We start from the raw sequence: 21,025 nt of genomic DNA, 5'->3' as shown, positions 1-21,025 counted from the left end.
TTTGAGATGTGTTCTCACCTTTGTCACACAGACAGGCTGGAGTACAATGGTACAATCTTGGCTCACTGAAACATCTGCATCCTGTGTTCAGGTGATTCTTCTGCCACAGCCTACTGAGTAGCTGAGACTACATATGCCTGCCATGACTCCCACCCAGGTGATTTTTGCATTTTTTTTAGGGACAGGGTTTCGCCAGTTTGGCCAGGCTGGTCTCAAACACCTAACCTCAGATGATCTGCCCACCTTTGCCAACAGAGTGTTAGGATTACAGGTGTGAGCCACTACACCCAGCAAAGAATTCAATTTTAATGTGAGAAAATACAATGTAAGTTATATTTATAAGAAAAATTGTATCATTATCTTGCATGTTTCATTAGATATAGAAATTATACTTTGGGGAGGATAAATCTGGCTTATTGAAAATATTTTATGTAGTATCTTAATTTTTTCATATGTTTCATGAGTAGATTGAAAATTACTTGGCAAATTATCTTAATTTATGGATAAAGCATATGCTTTAAATTTTAATTTTCTAGATGACAAGAAACATGTTGAAAGCATTTTACATATTATATAGCACTTATACAGACAAATGTGTCAACTTAAAATTTTTTTCTGAATATTTCAACAAAGGCAATATTAACTACAAGACAAAGAGAAATATATGTATATATATATAATATATATATAATATATATTATATATATATATTATACATATATAGCTAGTATGTTTTGATGGGTAAGAGATGCCATGTATTCCAAAATATATATTTATTTGAAAAGGGAAATATACACATACCCATAAATGTATACGTGCATATACACATTTATATATATGTATGTGTGTCTATGCATACATATGTATATCTATACATTCATATGCAGATACACATAAATGTATACATGCAAATACACATAAATGTATAGTGCCTATGTATGCATAGAGATATGCATATGTGCATATGCATGCACACATGTATGAATACACATACACATGTGCACACACGTGTACATGCACGTGCATGTACACACATGCATGCATATATGTACACAGACGTACATACTTATATGTACATACACCTGTGCACATGTACATATATGTGCACACACATGAATGCACACAAATATGTAAATGCATATGCATGCATACACACATGTTCACATATATCACATATGCATATATGCACGTGTTCACATATATTCATATGTGCAGACATGCATAGACATACATGCATACATACATATATGCATGCATGCAAACATACACATGTATACCTGTGTGTATATATGTCCATATATACATGCATACTTCATATACACATATGCCCATACGCATACATGTATACAAAAGTGTACATATATGTGTATATTTTGGCCAGAATTATATATATTTTAAAAGGCGTTTGTGTGTGTGTGTGTATTTGGAGGTTCTGTCACTCTGTCACTCAGGCTGCTAGGCAGTGGTGCTGCGGTGCAATCAAATCTCATTGCAGCCTGGGACTTCGGGATTCAAATGTTCCTTTAGCCTCTGCTTCCTAAGTAGTAGGAGTAGCTAAGACTACAGGCAAGCACCACATTGCCTCATTAATTTTTTTAAAAAAATTGTATTTGTAGAGATGCAGGTTCTCATTTTGTGACCCTGGCTGGTCTACAATTCCTTGCCTCAAGTGATCTTGCTGCTATGACCTCCCAAGTACTGCGATAGGCATGAGACACTTTGCTCAGTCAGGAAAATATATATTTATTGAAGGAAATTGTTAATAAAATATCCCAATGCTTTCTACACTTTCTATATTTCATTGAATATATTAGTATTCTAATTATCATAATTATTTTACATTAATATTTATTTATGAAAAAATTTACTTCATCTTTTTTGATCTATCAGACACATAGCCAGTTCTGAGAGATATAAACGAATGAAACATTCCAGCCTTTGTGTAACTCACAGCCTAGTAAAAGAAGTAAATCTGTTAACACATAATTAAAGAATACTTTGATTGCTGTTAGCACAGTGAGATTTATAGAGATTATTCTCTGAGAAACAGTAAAGGGTAATATGTAAACTAAATCTTAATAACTATTAGGAGTTCATCTGTGAAGAAAAAAGCAAACAGAAAATTTTTAGTCAAGAAAAAGAGTTTGTGCAAATAAATGAACATTAAAGGAAAACAACCTATTAATGAAAATGTTGAAAGGTCAATTTGCTGCTTTTTATTTAGTGAGAATTTGAAATTAATAGAAAATTTGAGGGTAGAACTATTCTAATGACTGTATACTATACACACCAAAGTGATATAGATTTTAGGTTTATAATGATCTTCAATAATATATATTTTCAAAAGACCCTCTTAGTCAAAAGGAAGAAGAAATGAAAATAGGAAGAGTGAAAACAGGCAATCAGTTGGAATAGAAAATCCATATTTATTTAATAAATATATTCAACAACACTTGGTGACTAATGGATACATTAGCTGACAGAAATATTAACCAATTATGTTTCTAAATTTGATAGCTTAAAATCTCCAGATTAATTGACATGAATTAATCACAAAGGATTTCAGAAGGAAAAAAACATTATTTGACGGATAATGAGTTTGTGTCTGGATGTCTTTATTTAGAAGTTCCTGTTGGACAGGCTAAAAAATGTGGCCAAATGGAAGTTGAAATTAAGTATTGAATTCAGAAGGGCAGACTGAAGAAAAAATAGACATTAGGAGGCAATTAATACTAGGCAATGGTTGAAATCAAAGAGAGGGATTTTCCACAATGAGAAAGAATCCTGAAAAACATAATCATGAGAAAGACTGATGATTTACTGGGTGTGCAAAATAACAGTGAATTAAACAAATCAATATAATCCAATGGCAAAAGTTTTAAAAGCATGCTAAAAATGTCAAATTCAGGAGAAACCTAAAGTAAAGGAAGATTTCAAAGTCTCTTTCTTAAATATAGGAGGAGTCTGATTCCAGGCTAAAGTCCTATGTGTGATTTTCTTCAGGCTTTAACACAGGCAATTACAAAGGCCTCTCCTGGCACGCCTCATGCGGGAAAGCTGCCCTCGCCACTCCTTTTGGGCCCACAGCTAAGACTTTGGAGTCTGTGAAAGAGCTGAGTGAAGTACTCAGTCTTTCCATGTCTGGCATGCTCCTAAGCATACCTGTGTTGCTAGCCCAGATGCCTCCATTTGGGGACCCTAGGTTGAGGCCTTCCTCAGTTACGTCTACTAGCACCTCATTCTGTTCTGAGAGAATGTTCTGAAGAGTCTTCTCCACTCTAACTCAGTGTTCAGTACATTTCCACTCCTACTCCGAATTCTCCTCCCCTTCTTTTTTCAAGAAACGGCAGGAGCCTTTGTTCAAGGTCCCCTGGTGATGAGACAATTTCCCCATTCCTGCTGATCCACTTCACTGACCTTCAGTATGGTTCCATGCGGGAAAAAAAATGGAACACTGTGAGTGTCAGTAGTGACTTTCCAGCCTCTTATTTCCACTATTGTGGTTAGTAAATAAAGTCTTAATTGCTACTTTAATTTTGGCTTATTTTAATAAACCATCTTGACAGCTGGAAGCTCTATGCTGTCCAGTTTAGCATTTGACAATAAATAGGCACAAGAGCAAAGGCCCAGCCCAAATGTGGGGTGGTTGGAAGCTCAGATGCTGGAGCTGATGGTTTCTGATCTTAGAGATGGTGTCTTTGGAAGAAAATAAGTTCAAAACCCAGAAAGTCACCAATGGAGACATTTCAGTCCCGTAAAAGCCAACGGGTTGACACAGAAGAAAGTTTCATTACAGGTAGTTATTATTTCCTTCTCTATTTGGAGAGGCTTATTACAAACATAAAAGCTGTACATTAACATTTCTTTAGCCTTTCATAACTCTATAACTTTTCATAACCACAGGTCTCAAAATGAATTATTTTGTAGACAGTCTCCATCTATGAAGAAGGAATGGTATGCCAAGGCTTTTATGATACAGATCCCAAGTAAAATGTGTTTTTTTGTGAATGGGGCACTTTTTAATATTAATTTAATTTTCTAATATATGTCATTTTTACTAATTAGCTATTATTAGCGCCATATTTCATTTTTCTGAAATAAAGATATGTTCAAGGACAAAGAGTTTCTTATTCATCTTTGTGCTCCCTAATGGCCAATTCATTGTATGACACATTATATGTGATCAATATAATATAATTAAAGGAAGTCATTCTGTTACTTTTTACAAAAATGGCAGCAAATAAACAGCAAAAACAAAAACACTCTCAGAGGTAACACAGAATCATGTACTAATGATAATACAGACACTAGTGATGATGTTCACAAGAGTAATTAATTATTATCTTTTAGATGCTTTAAGTCCTAGGTTATATAACTTCTGAAAACAAATCCAACAGAGAGATGAACAGAGCCGATATTTGATACCCTGAATTCAGCTCTTCTTGAAGCAGATATATTCTTGTCTATACAATTTTATATACTTGGTTCTCTTTCTCTCTCTCTCTTTCTCTCTCTCTCTCTCTCTGTCTCTCTCCTCTCCTATGAACTTTGAATTGCATATCAAAATCTATAACTTGAAAGCAAAGTAAATAAGCACTGGTTGCTACAAAATTCCAAATAGGTAAGAGCTACTAATTAGTGATTTTATAAGTAATATGTTGGGTTTATAGATACAGATATTGTTACTTTTTTATTTTTGAAGGGTTTTTTAAATTTAATTTTTATTTTACTTTAAGTTCTGAGATACATGTGTAGAATGTGCAGGTTTGTTACATAGGTAGGCATGTGTCAGGGTAGTTTACTGCACTCCAGAGATTGTTACTTTAAAAAGATGTTGAAAATAATGAAGAACAAAGATATTAATTCTTATATAGTATCCCAACATTCAACATGACTTTTAAAATCATTTTTTAATATCAAGGTTGCTATGTTGCTAATTTAGACTCAATGTATCTTCTATTTAAAAAGAAGATAAAGTTTAAAAACAATTCTATATTTGTTTTGTTTAATTTACAACCAGAAGATGATATTAAGTCCTGAAGAACTGACATTTGGGTAAGAATATCTGTTCTTAGAATGGAAAAAAAAAAAAAAAAAAGTGCCTGTTGCTGTGACAACCTCAACGTAGGCCTCAACCTAATGGCTCTCTATTCCTTCCCAACTTTTACTTCCAATTAAAATCACAAATGAAACACAAAATATAGAGAGAAACCCAAAACAATATTTGAAATTAGGGAGAGTTTGCTCATTATATTAGAAACATCAAGAAATTATTGTAATTATTTGTTATGTAGGGTATAGGGGAACATTCAAACAATAATAAATCAGTGACTCACTCTCTATCTCGCATGAAAGCATGCGAGATCAGATCCCGGCAGACTGCCATTTGTATTTAATAAGATGAACCATGGGCAACTGGGAGTGAATTTTCAACCTTGGCAATACCACTGGGGAAGCATTCTTCTTTCTTTAAGCCAAAATAAGAAAACTGCATTTGGCAAGCTTTATTCTTGGCTTAGACTTGGAGCGTGCTTAGAACAGAAGGCTCTGCCAGGCAAAATCAGGGGATATACTGTGGTTGGCTCTTAAGGAAGTCATCTATTCCAGGCAATCACCAGGCACCCTGAGGAGGCCAACTCCTGGCTGCCACACCAAGCACCAAAAAGACACACTTAGACAGAAGGCAAAACTCCCTGCTGTGACTGACTGTATTTCTATTTTCAGCTCCTCCCTTCCCTTCCCTGCTCGCCCAGATTATCACAACAACTCTTTTGTGGTGTGGTTAAAATCTATAAAGTATATGTAAAAATTTCTTTTCTCGCCTCTATTTTGTCACAGATTTGGACTAAAACCCATAACAATCTCTAACAAAACCAACTCCAGTTTGGATTTGCTATCAACCCTTATCAGGAAAGCATAGTCATTCTTTGAGTGTGAGCTAAGACAAATACTTTCCTCAGTATGAATAAATAGTATTGTTCTAAGAAAAAGGAATACATATTAGAGAAATTTAAACACATTTTTTAAGAAATGGAAGGGATTGCTTTGTTTGTTTTTTACAAACCCATAAAGAAACTAAAGTGATAAAGTATAAAATAAATTCACAAAATTTCCCTGACCCTGGAAGTCAGATAATGTTAGTGAATATATGAAAATGGTAACAAAAAAAAAAGGAACGTGATAGATGGACTGAGATCATTCTATTCACATATCACAGTATCCCCTAAGAAAGGGTGTTGGGAAAGAGGGAATACAAAATATTCAAATATGATCTAATGATATTCTTCACTATGAAAAACTAAATGACAACACTTTAAAAACTCCTTACACATGAACATATCTATAACTTTAACATTTTCTACATATAAAAATTAATATGCTATATATTCCATATAGAAAATATAAAGCAATTAAGGAATAAAACTTAGATACATACAAATACCTTTCTCCACATTAAATGCCAACTAACACTCATACAACAATGTAGTTTTACTTACAAAAATTATAAACTCAGAATATCATATTCATCTAGCTGGTCCTTCAAGTTAGTAAGGAGCCACTTATAGGCATAATCTAGCTAATGTGGATAAAAATAAGATAAATAAAGCATGTGAAGCTCATTATAATAATTATTTAAAAGATACATTTTGAATATTAGGTATTACATGGAAAACTAATTTGGTCAATTAATTTTTTTTAAATTTACCAAATTAAGGAAACTATTAATATAGATATATGTATTGAGGTATAAAATTGTACTGACATGTGATGCTAATTTGTTCATTTTACATTTATGACAATTCATACAAGTTAATATATGAAGATAAGTATATAAATTATATTAGATGTTTGTAAAAACAAAAATTAGTATTAAAAATAGGCTATATGCCTTTCAAAGTATGAAAGAAAGAAGAAAGGATCATATTCAGCTTATCTACTGGTACTTAACAAAATTAATGATGTAAATCAACAATTTATTACTATTTTCCACAATTATTATTTATTCTTCTTTCCCACCATTGTGTGAGCCTGAAAGCCTGCACAAGGATGGCTCTCACCCATGATGTCTGTCTGTGGTCACAGATGGGAAGTCTTAAATGTCTGGGAGCTTGAACAGCTGGTATCTGACCAGGCATTCCTCCTCCTCTCTGTGTTTCAAGGCTTCTTCCCCTCTCTCCCTTAGACTATAAATACCTTGGCTTCCTCAGAGTGTTCAGACTTCTGATGTGGCAGCTCTAGGCTGTGAGAACTAGGCAGTGGGAAGTACTAATCTTCCTAAAGGCTAAGCCAAGAACGACATCACTTCACCACATTCTAGTGGTTACAGCAGTCACCAAGACTCTGTCCCTCTCTGAATGCAAGGAGTGTTATCTCTGCTATTTATTCTGACACAAGCCCCAACAGAATTAAGACCTAATACTGGAGGAGCGGATACTTTATTTTAATGCCTCTGTTTACTCATCTGTAAAATAGTGTTATTAATACACCTTATGTGATAGAATTGTTATGAAGATTAAAAGTTTATGGAATATAATAAAAGTTTAAAATTTGGGAGTATAATTTTAAAAGTATTAGAATTTTAATTTTACATTTTACTGATAATTCAATTGAGCTACACTATTTTTCGTTCCTCTGAATCTTCTCCTGAACATGCTCTCTCTTGCTCTCTTTTTCTCTGTCTCAGTCTGTCTTTCTCTCTCTTAACACACACCACACACCCACATCCATAAAAATTTCTCAATCTTGATCATAGTCTAGGAGACACACACACACACACACACACACACACACACACACACACACAAATATCAGCCTTTTCTAGAGCAAAATAATAATTATCAGTTAAAATAATGCAAAGAAAAATTAAAATTACATTTCAATTAATACAATCACATTAGCAGATTATAGAATAGCTTAAGCTATTTAATTTATAAATAAGTTAAATAAATCTCAACTCTAGATAAAAGAGGTAATTAAACTTCAATAAAAAATGCTTTGAAAGTAAATATACATTTAGTAACCTACACTTAAAAACGTATTTGGAAAAGTAAAAGCTCTGTGGGCAGCAATTGTATCACATTAAATCCTATTGTTGTCAAGAAAGAAAGAGAAAAGTAATTAAAATTTCAGCTTATTAAGATATAAAACAAACAGCATTTTAATATTGAAGAATATTGAAGTAAATTCGTGTTCCATGATTTGGAAAGTGGCAGGAATAATAGATACACAAGTGGGTTTATTTATTTTAATAGGCATGCTTTTTAAAGGCTCTTGGAAAAGCTAACAAAGGGAATAATAAATAACATTATAAATGTGACTGAATATAATCTGAGATGAAGAATGAAAAATTTTAAGCAAATAATTTTAGTGAGATACACTATCAAATTTGAAAACACAACAAAATAGTTTTTTTGTTCTAGAAAAAAAGTGAAATTTCAGCATTATTTTGTTGAATTTCTGAGTGGAATGTAATTGAAAAAAAACCTGCCTAAAAATAGAAATATAATAAAGAAGTTTCAAAAAGTATTTAAATTCCAGCCAATTTTACATCTCAGTTCCAAGAACAGATAATTCTATGTTTTAAACAATATCAGAACACATAAAATGATGGAAGATCTGTTGATTGTCTTACAAATCTGTGAAAAGATGGAATTTAAACCCTAACATTTTAGAAAACAAATTCTTACAGTATAGTACAAACATAAAAGTAAAAATTAGAAAATTAAAATAAAGACTGCATTATAGTAATATTCAATAATATTACACAACATTGAAGGAAATGTAAAAATGCTAAAACATCTTAAGAATTAGTTACTGGTATTTATAATTTCTCCAGATGTGAAGAATGTAAACATTATTATTAAATTAGTTTACCAAAAAGGGCTTGTAAATATAATAGCTTTACTTCCTGTATAATTTGTCTCTATCAATCATTAGCAGAAATTTACTGAAGATTGTCCAAAACTACTTTGTGGATCTAATAAGATAACTTTATTATGTGTTGCATTTGCAGATGATTCTTCCAGTTGGCTTATAGGTGAAGAGTTCTGTCTGCTAGTAAATTCTCCATTGAAAACACATTCTTTATTAATAGCAAAACTTTTAATTTCCAGTAGTTGGTAGCAAATATATATATATATACACATATAGTGTCTGAACAATATTTCTACCAGTTTCATTTGTATGCATTTTATCATTTGAATTAAAATGATGTATTTGTGAAATGCAAAGTAATTCTAATAATTGGCACAATTCCACATGAAATAATTATGCAAGCCAGGCTGAATGTGAAATAATACAGGATCTGGAAATACTGACGCCTGCAAGATAAAGGCAATTGATTCCTGTAGGGAAAGCATGCAGGTGGCCATTGTGATAAATCTGCTTGTGATATGAAAAGGAATTTGAAAGCCTGAGGTGATGCCTATAGACAAGGTTATAATAAGCCATAATTTACGTTTTTATAACAAGGCTAGCACTAATGCCCAACCTTAATAATTTTTCATATGTCTGGAATAGTTCTGCCTTTTTTATTACATTTGTTGTCGTTTATGAGAGAAGGTGATGAAAACTATTCCAATGATTATTATTTTAGAATTATGCATTTATTATTCATGGACTGATTTGCCTATATATTGCAATGATTATGTCAGCATACAGTGAGGAACTAAAATCCAGAATTGCACTGGCTATGGAGTGTCTATTCTTGACCTTTTCTTGGGCAATATCCAAGTTCATCAGCAATAAAATGTTGGATGAGAAAAAAATTATAGTGATGCCTGCTGAAATACAGTATCTCTATAATATTATACAACAGTAAGCAAAATACCTTAACAAATTCTAAATGCATTTCTGACTCTGCTTTCAAGTGTACATTATAAATATGACTCTCTTTGCAATGTCATTCAAATAATCCACTTCCTCTTATTCATAAGCCATACTCAGTGGCTTATGAATGACAATAAAACATAAGAATTGCATATTGTTTATGTAGGGAGCCAGCCCTACATCACCCATGGGTGGCTGGGACAAAGAAATGAGAAAAAGACAAATTAAGAGAGAAAGTGGGACCAGGGGCCATCACTTTATTACTTTGAAGGAGACAGTGAAGGCCCAGTGCTCTGATCATCCAGACTATTTACTGATTACAATTACTTTGATCTACAGGGTAGGGGTGGAATGATGGTGGAGTGAATCAGTGAGGAGGAACTGAATCAGTAAGCCAGAACTGGTGTGTCATCCTAAGGATTTATAACAGTGGTGGCTTGGGAGTTTCACAAAATAAGAACTTGTGGTTATCTTTAGCCTATTATCTATGTGCAGCTGGTGGAACACAGATCTTACAATGAGCCTACAAGTCTGGCTATGTCACAGTGCTACGAAGGGGTTTTATGTCCTTGAGCACAATGTTTATGGTAACAGAGCCGAGGTCACCCTGTACCAGAACATGAGGCATGAAAAGGCCTTCCTCCTCAGAGGCCTCCTGTGGCCTTCTACAGTTTATTGTTCCTTGTTTATATGTTACTCTTAACCAATTTTTGTAGGAACTTTGTAAGTCTTTTCTCCTTTGCTGCTTTTTCCAACAGTTTATTGGGCATAAGATGAGAAATTTCATCTGATAGTCCTTCAATCTAGCTGTACTAAAAAACAAGATACAATGACACCAGAAGAAAGCATGAAATATCTATTTCACTATAATAAACTTACCAGGTTATATTGCAGTATACTTTAATATAACAGGAAAACATACCTGAAGAAAATTAAACTTAATACAATATATGGCAGGGTATCTTCATAATGCATGCTTTCAATCTCCTCAGTTACTTAATTGATGAAGTGATAGAGGATAGCCAAAAAACAAAATATGTGTATCATTTCTCTAAATTGGTGTAGCAATAATTATTCATTCCAATCATTTGGAATTCATCAGTTATTGCCTTTATCTCTTAGATATAAGTAAATAAATAATAATTGATAAATAAAAAGGTTGAGATCTGATTTTATCTAGATTAAAATTTTATCTAGATTAATTTAGATTTTTATCTAAATTAAAAATTTCTGCTGTAGTTCCTGACAGCAGAAACTTTGTAGGCTAGGAGCACTTCCAATGTTTATATATACATCATAAAGTGAACATTTGATGGTGATGGAGCTACAGTGCAGAATAAGAATGAGTGTATAATGAACACAAAATTGGTATCTGGTATATGGAAACAAGTAATTGAAAATATATGAATTCACACTGCAAGAATCTAACTCCTTGACCAAAAAATAAATGGAAAACTATACTTGAAAATTTTAAGTGCTTTTCTTAGGTGTATTAATATTAAATTAGGGAAATTTGGAATAAAAATACTTTTGATGTGTGTATATATATATTTATTTATAACATTTTAATGGTATATTTATAATATATATTTTAGGTTATATATTTAATCAATATACAATTAAAATATGAACAACATATAATACGAATATCTCTTATCTACAAGGGATTATAATAAACAGAGTCTATGATAATTATCCATTTCCTTTTATTATCTAGGATGTATCAACTATGGGAGGATAAGAATTACACTTAGGAAAACAGAAGTCATAATGAAAGGTCTCAACAGCAGTCTGTGTTAGACAAAATTATTAAATGGTTCCCGGATTTTCACTCGGTTGTCCATACTCTGTGTTAATTATTCCCCTTGAATATGGACTACTTTTGTGGCTAGGATATGTGCTAGGATATGCATCTCATGATTTGGGTACTTTTCAGTGTTCTCTGTGAATTAATGAGACATTAACATGGGTGACCTAATCGTAACAACCCTAAAAAGAAGATGAAAAGGCAGAGCGGCACATTCCTTCTGGCCTGAAAATGAAGCAAACATCCACACTGTAAAGTATCTATGGAGGCCGTGTGGCAAGGAATGCCAGGCTCTGTAGGAGCTGAAATTGTTCCTTAACTTATAACTAGCAGAAAATGAGGACCTCAATCTTACAGCAGACAGAAATACACTCTGCCAATAACTGAGTGTGTTTGGAAGAGGCCCCTGAGCCTCAGATGAGTTCATAGACTGGTCTGCATCTTGATTACAGCCTCTGAGACCCTCCATGGAGAACTCAGTAAACCTGTGGCACAAGTCCCCACTTACGGAAAGGATGCAAGAATAAATTTCTTGCAAGACACTATGTTTGTGGTGATTTGTTACACAATAGAAAATGAATACAAAGTCCTTGATAAGTATTTAAAACCTCAGACAAATTGTATAAAATAATTGTTATAGACATGTAGAAAAGGAAAAGGTCTCTTGTATTTCCAGTAATAAGCAAAGATAAGAGATCATTAGAGACAGAATACCGAAGCTGACATTTCATGGGAATGATAAGAAATTTCTACTTATTATCTTCAATTTGCCAGCTTACAGGTGGTGGTAAGAATGACATTTGTAGCGCTGAGTTCAGACCAATACTTCAAAGTGTCCTCACAATAATACATAAAAGGAATAAATATTGAGGAGAAAGTGGATGAGTGTCTGAAGCTTGAGCAGCAGTTTGTTTTCCTAAGAAATGACTAGAAAATATTCTGAGTATATGAAAAAAAGCAGAGATTAGAAAAATCTGTCTTAGGTTTTATGCATTTGAAAAAAAAAGTAAAGCATAAGAAAAAGAAGATAAAGGAGAAGAACTGCAGGAGAAGGGAAAGTAGGAGTACAAAAGAACAACAAAAAAAGACTATTTGCTATCAAATATCTAAATTTTATGGCTAGTATAATATTGAATTATTACAATATGTTATATTTCATATTAACCTTGGAAAGTCATGAATGTTATAAAAAATTGCTGAGCTCTTAAGAAAAATAATGTATTAGCCCTACACTTCTGTAATGTTTTACAATTTGCAGATAATATATATGACTTCATTTTAATTGTCACATTCACACTGAGAGGTCATACATGTAATTTTTACAGTTTTGAAAATTAAAATCTCTGTTTCAGTCATAAATTAATGAACATTTATTTCATTTTCTGGCATTAACTAAACAAAGAATCAAGGGAGAAAATCCATTTTAGTGTGAATGATAATTACTTCATTTTTAAAGTATTGACTTTGAGGAAGAAACCACAGCAAGTTATACAATGTATTTTTTCTGGATAAAATTCCATTAGTTTTTAAAATGTTATAGCCTGTTACAATTTTAAACATATTCTTTCACATTTACAGTGCAAATGGAGATTTTCAATGAATCACAACTAAAATAATGAACTAGTAAAATTGAGCATTTGACCAGCAAACTTACCTGTACATTGTAAGAATTATTTACTGTTTTTGAACATAAGCTGTGATTGAACTGATAAAATTGAATAATTTTTGAATTACTCATAATCCTTTAATTATTATGATATATTCTTGAAAGTAAGGCAGTGACAGGCTTTTGGTTGAGGATTATGGAACTGAAGAAAACATTGTATCAGAAATACAATTAGGAAACATGTCTTGTTTGACTGTATTCCTCTTGACCCTGTCTACATTCTTCTCTCTGAGGCATTATCAGCCATAGCAATGAATTTTTGCTTGAAACAGTTATAAATCTTGCTACTAGCATGGTGAAAATATCTACTGTTTAAAGAAAATGTCCCAAAAGTAGTGTAATACAGAGCTACACTGATTTTTAAATCTCTTACAATACTTGAGGGTGATTGGGCTTAGCAGTGGAGTCAATTCCTACAGAAATGAGGTCAAAGTAAGGTGTTGACTGCACTGGGCTGAAAGATGCAAGGTAGCTCACCCACAGTTGTGCTGTCTGGGAAGGCTGGGGTGAGCGGGAATCTTAGGATGGCTGGGACTTCATGGAGTTTCCAGGCCACATCCTCTCCCTGTGACTTTCCCATGTGTTCTATTCAGGGTAGCCAGTCTTGTTACATCAGAGCTCGACACCCACCACTGCAAACCAGAGATGCCAAGTCTCTTCCAGGCTATGTACCAGAACTGGAGAACATCACCTCCACCAGTTCCTGGTAACTATAACAGTCAAAAGCACTTAGCACAATCCCAGGGAAATGTAACTGGGCTCTGGGCCTTCTTGTGAGAGCAGAAAGGTTAAACTTTTACCAAATTAAAGGAATAGCATTAAAAGGAATGCTTACAGTTTCCCTATCACTATAACAAGTGTGAGGCTCTGGCTTAAAGTTAAATGTTCCACCAAAAATTTTTCTAGAGATGTAGGCTTCCTCATGATTCAGTTTCTTTGAAAATATTGTGTATACCTGCCTTCAAGGTGGGTGGTGAAGTGTAAGTTCTCAATCCTAGCTGGATTATTTGGGTTATATACCAAGAGCAACTCATGTGGCGAGAAGCCATCAAGGGAAATGGGGAATCATGTATGTTCGGATATATAATTTCATCCTTAAATATGATTTGGACTGGCCTACATAAATGTCTTAGGTCAGTCTGCTATAATGAAATAGCATGGGCTGGGTGCCTTAAACAACAGAATTTTATATTGCACAGTTCTAGAGACTAGAATTCCAAGATCAAGGCACCAACACAGTGTCTGGAAATGGCTCTCTCCATTCTTCAGTGCATGTGGGGAGACGAAGCTCCCTGATCTCATATTATGAGGTCAGTAATCCTATTATGTGGAGCCCACCTCAGGAACTCACTTAAATCTAATTATTTCCTAAAAGTCCCATTATTGGTCAATATGTGATCAGTATCATCAAATGGTTAAACTGAATGTGTATGTAGATGGTGTAAATGAGGAAATCTAAGGGAGCCTGAGCTGAATATAATAATATAAAATTTAATACCTTGGTCTATATAGCTTACACATTAAAATCATTGTTTCTAAAGGTCAGTTTTAATAAATTGGAAAGGGCTAGTTTTTTCAACATTATAGAGAGAAAGAAAATCTCAGGAAATAAAGGTAAATTTTTGTATAATAGCAATCAAATCTATATAACTGAGATTTTATTTCAGACCAGAGAAATACATCTTGAATAGTTTTTGTCAAACAATGTATTCATACAACTAATTTCATGGTTTATTGCTTTCTATGGTTAATTGTATTTCTCAACTTGGCTAGACCATAATGGTCAGTTGCTTGGTATATCACTAATTTAGATGTTGGTGTCACGGTATTTTTTAAAGATATGATTAACATTAAAGTCAGCAGACATTGAGTAAAACAGATTGCCCTCCATAATGTGAGGGAGCTTCAACCATTTCCTTAAAGGCAATAAGAGAAAAGACTGACGTTTTTAAGTTCAGCCTTCTGACTGCCACATTAAAACGAAAAGAAAAAAAAAAAAAAAAAAAAAAAAAAAAAAAAACTTTGCCTGAGTTTATAGCCCCTTTGTACATTTTGCATGCAAGATACAACATCAAGTCTTACATGAATTTCCAGCCTGCCAGCTTGCCCTATGGATTCCAGGCATGCCAGCCCTGACAGTCACCTGTGCCAATTCCTAAAATACCTCTCTATATATATGGATGTATTTATTCTATTAGTTCTACACAATATTTTTAAGAATCATAACTAATTTAGTGATATTTTTACTTTCTTATTAAACAAGGTCACCAAAGAAAAATATAATTTTTATATTTTTTATTTATACTAAAATTTATTCCTTAGTTAATTCAGTATAAAATAGAACCATCACAAATTAGTATAAATGTTCATTGGTTTGTTGAATTGATAAATACATGATTTAATTAAGAATTATATTTCAACTTATTTAGAAAAATACTAGTATAAATCTATTCATTAAATACTTTAACTTGGTTTGAAAAAAAATGGAGTTCTGTTACACAAGCCACTTTTCATTTGTCCAAGGAGTTTTTAGCACATAAAAAATAAGTTAACTTTCTTATTTATTGCAATAATCATAACAACTTTTCATTTATTTTTTTACTGAGCTTTACTAAGCATTAGACACTAGAGTTTAGTGCTTTAGAGCCCATTAGCAAAGTTCTCATACTCAACTATGAAAATTACCTTTATTATTCCCACTTCACAGCTGAGCAAAATAAAGATTTCAAAAGTTAAATGGTTTTTCCAAATTTATACTTGTAGTAAGTGCACAAGTTTTGAAGTTCAAAGTCTAAAATCTTTTAAACATCATATTTTGGGATGGAGATTTTAAATAAATAAAGTATTGTTGGCATTTTGTCAACTGGCCCTAACAGCTATCAGTTTTGAAACTAAGGCTGATCTCTGTCTTTCAGGTTCTGCTTGCTGCTTCTTTTTGCTTCCCTCTATGAGTCAGCTACACTATTCTCTCTACCATCTTTTTCTGTTTGTATATTTATGTATCCATTACACACATAAATATGGTCTTCTCAAGGTATTAGGACTTTTTTCTACATAAATTATAGATCTCAGTTAATACAAGCCTGGGGGAAAATGTATTGGTTTATATAATACATGAGACAAGGAAAAGGGCACCTGGGTTTATGGGACAATTGCAACCAAATTCTCAAAGACTTCCAGAGATTTGTCTTTTCACATTTGCCTAAGTTTCTCTTCTTGGTTCATTCTCTTATGCTGAAGACTATCCTTTCATGGCAGGAGAATGGCCACTGATAGGTAGAAAACCTCACTTATCCATCACTGGTAAATAATTGAGTGTCTTTCTCTCTCTTTGATCTCAAATAAAATAATATCTCATCAGGGTTTCTGATCAACTGACTTTCTGTTTCATGCACACACCCACAACCAATTAACCATCAGGAAATTGTAGTCTGAAATATATTGCCCTTATTTAAAGTACATAGGTTCTTCTTAGAGGAATATGAAAATATTCTACTAATTGAGAAAACAATAGATGATCACTATACTCATTTTCACATGGCCTAACTTTGGTACCTCAGGCTAACTTCCCATGACTGTTGAAACACACACCAAAATGTGCTAGTGTTATGGAGGTTAAAGAGTGAAATCTCGTTCTCATTATGTCTTGCTTATTTTTGTAATGAGTTATGAACCAAATTTCCACTATCAAATCCCCACATGGACTCACACTTGTTATTCATATGGACTGGTTCACAATGTACTGCTGATTTTATTTTAATAAGTCCCTATGCTACCATGTGCTATGGACTGGCAGCTTCTGATAAATTGATGTAATATATGAAGCTATACATGCAATAACATATTTCAAGTAAATAACTTAAAAAATTATATCGGACTCTTTAAAAAAAGATTTGATAAAGACATATGTGGAAAAAATCTAAAATAAGATGTTGAAAAAAAGCTTTATAAAGAATGGTAATTAAATGGTCATACAGAAAGATCTTTGATGATCCAGTTTAATCCAGTTACATACTGTACCAGGTAGAGAATAGCTACACATGCAGTCAATCCCCCACAGAAATCTACCTCTTCCCAACAAAGATTTGATAACTAACACAGACTTAGATATTGTATTTGAAGAAGCTGGATTGCAGAGTTTTTTTTTTTTATTGCTCACTATATATCCATACTCTAGGAAATGTTTATGAGGTGATGGAGTTGATATCATCTACAGATACATTGTGAATAAATTATGTTACTAGAAGGGTTCACATTTTGCTTATAATCAATTTACAGCTTCAAATTACTACTCCCAAATATGGCTGTAGGAACTTCAGTCAAAAATATTCTCGAACTAGGTTTCCCACTTCCCAAAAGAGCTTTACTCTTAAGTTGTAATAATAACTGAGAACAGAAAACAAAAAGAATCTCTGCTATAAGTAATCTCTAAGAATCTATAAGTAATCTCTAAGTAATCTAATTTCTTCAGTATCATACAAGGTGAACTAGGTGTAATACATGTCAAGATATCTTCCTAATATAGGCTTTAAGGTATTTTAAAGAAAACAAATTGGTTTTGGAGTTCGCTATCAAAGTGGAATTTTTCTTTAACTTCTAATCAGATAGCAAGACTAGATACTATTGAACCTATTTCTAGTTAAGAACAATAAAAATCATGTATTATAATACAGAACACTGACCTTTTATAAAATTTTATTTTATGATGCAATTCAATAAATAGCTACCTACAACACACCATAAATGAACTATAGACATTATTATGAAGTTTTACATTTCTAGTTCTTCTTTAAAATATCTATCCATTTATGGCTGAATATGGCATAATTATTGTGTTTCTGTCTGGAATGTTTTGATCTTTTCTAAATTATTTTCCTATTAATTTTACATTTCATTATATTCTTACTTCATTTAAGTTTGTGAAAAATGACCTTTTAACAGAAGCTTATTTGCTACCAGATTATGCTTATTCACCAATTCAAAATTATCTTAAAACTTTCAAGTACGTTATCAGTGATAAAATGGTTTAGAAGGTATATCTTTCCTCCCATACATTGCAAACAGAAGGGCTGGTTTTCTACATTGGTTTTATACTCATTTATTATTTTTCTTTCTTTGATTTTTGCTTTGGGATAATTCTAAAATGTAATTACTTTTTAAGAATAAAAGGAACTTCCTGATTAAGTAGAAAATTGTCGTATCAATAGGCATAAGATATATAAATAAATGCCCTGCTGTTAGTACTTTAAAGGAAATGGGATCAACCTCCGAATCCTAAAGTGGTTAAAAAAAGGTATGAAAACAGGATATTGATTGAGTTGAGGCTTGAGGAAGGGCAAGTGCTAAGATTTTAGATCAATAAGCGAAAACCTTCTAAAGGGATTGGTCCAAATAGAGATGAAAGAGGAAATCACAAATACATATTTGTCTGTTGTGTACAGCAGCCACAGGTGGAGACATATATAAGATAAATATTCTCAGCTAACAGAAAATTCTAAAGAGGTAGTAGCATGACAAAACCATGTTGTTTAATAAGAAATTAATGTTTAAAAATATAAAATCCATTGGGTATATACACAGTAATGGGATTGCTGGGTCAAATGGATTATAAATCATTCTACTATAAAGACACATGGACACATATATTTTTTTGCAGCACTATTCACAATAGCAAAGACTTAATAAAAAGAAAGTAAAAGAACAATTTGAAAGTATGTACAGTTAAAATCTTCAAGTGTTCATATTCACCAACACTATTCTAAGCACTATTCATATATTATTTAATATTTACAAACATTATTGGAATAAACTATTGCAATGTGATTTTTCAGATGAGAACACTGAAGTACTGACAATATACTGATTCTATCAAACATCACATGGCTAACAGCTTAAGGCTCTAGATTTAGGGCCTAAACTGTGTAAAGGGCCTACATTTTTCATCTCTCTGCTCTACTTTCTTGATGCATTATACGGACATATACATTTTTTTTAATTGCTTTTCAGAAGAATAATTTTACTCATTTTTAAATTAAACAAAAACCGAGAGAGTATGTCTATGAGAGTTTAAAAATACATTCTTTCGGCCGGGCGCGGTGGCTCAAGCCTGTAATCCCAGCACTTTGGGAGGCCGAGGCGGGTGGATCACGAGGTCAAGAGATCGAGACCATCCTGGTCAACATGGTGAAACCCTGTCTCTACTAAAAATACAAAAAATTAGCTGGGCATGGTGGTGCGTGCCTGTAATCGCAGCTACTCAGGAGGCTGAGGCAGGAGAATTGCCTGAACCCAGGAGGCGGAGGTCTCTGTGAGCCGAGATCGCGCCATTGCACTCCAGCCTGGGTAACATGAGTGAAACTCCGTCTCAAAAAAATAAATAAATAAATAAATAAATTCTTTCATAGACATTCTTTGTTATTTTCTGATATTTCAACTATTAGTCTTTCCTCTGTTTATCCTTTGTTGCTTATGACTCAGAAATTCAGTGTAACCAAGTGTCACTTCCAACGGCAAGATGCATAATGGGCCTTTTAATAGTCCTAGGAATAAATGCTTCAAACCTATCATTTATCATTTACTGATAACATACTTAGATTTCAAAGGCTATATCAAATTTTACCTGCAGATTAAGAAGACAAGTCTTGATTTGATTAGTACAAAGATATCTACAATTTCTTATTTTTTGCAATTATATCCATACAGCTAGAGTAGACAGATGAGACTGATTGGACCTGCCTGTTAAGTTGAGAAGGTGTGTGTTCACTGACCAAGCAGCAGTAGCCTCAGATGCCGGAGCCATATTAATCAGTCTGAGCAGGCAACCTTCCATAGCCACCTCTGTATCCTGAGTTTCTAGTGGATCCTTAGTCTTGGAACTCTTTTCCAGAATAGTAATCAAGACATGTCAAATAACAAATATGATTCTTTATCACTTTTCTCACTAATTAATAAATTTAATAGCATTATCATTTTATATAACCTTGTTTTTGCCTTACACATTTTTGTGTGGGCTCCATTACAATTCATTTGTGAATTTTTTTATGTTACTTAAGTTTATTTGCACTTTTATTATAGGATGATCTGGGCTATCTGGTGCACAAGGTCTCTAGTTTATTGTATGATCCACTTACTAGCATATATATATGTATATAATTTTCAAGCCTTCATGAAATTATTACTCTGCAGAATGGCAGATAGGCTTCCAGTTATGAGATATTTTACCTCTCAAGTGCATTTATAAAATCTTAGATGGTGGAGGGGGCACACCAAGATGGCCTAGAGGAGGTAACACCGGAATGTAGCTCCCAGTGAATGAGATGCAGAGGACTAGAGGACCTCATGATTCCAAGCTGGGTTCATTTGAGTGGGACTAGTAGGACTCTGAAAATAGCCCAGGGAAGGAGCCAAAGCAGGGTGAGAGCCACCCAGGGAGGGTGAACCAAGACAGGGCAGGGGGCTTCCCCACTTGCAATGTGCAGTCAGCTCAGAGGGTTGAGGGCATCACCCCCTCGGTGCTTCGATTCAGATCCTGTGCTTAGCTCATCCCTCCTGCAACCCAGGGTGCAAGTGAGCCCTGCCAGACTGAGGGGCACTGTGGGTTGTCAATGAAAATCTGAGCCATGGCTCCCACCTGGTGCTGCAAGTCATCGGCACAGACCTGAGCAGAAGTTTGGACCAAGGACAGCAGGGTGGAACAACCCATCCGGAAGAAAGAGGCAGAGTTG

Source organism: Sapajus apella, unplaced genomic scaffold (genome assembly GCF_009761245.1).
Source record: "Sapajus apella isolate SASKATOON/1434 unplaced genomic scaffold, GSC_monkey_1.0 scaffold41, whole genome shotgun sequence".
NCBI lineage: Eukaryota > Metazoa > Chordata > Mammalia > Primates > Cebidae > Sapajus > Sapajus apella.
This window is presented reverse-complemented; position numbering follows the sequence as displayed.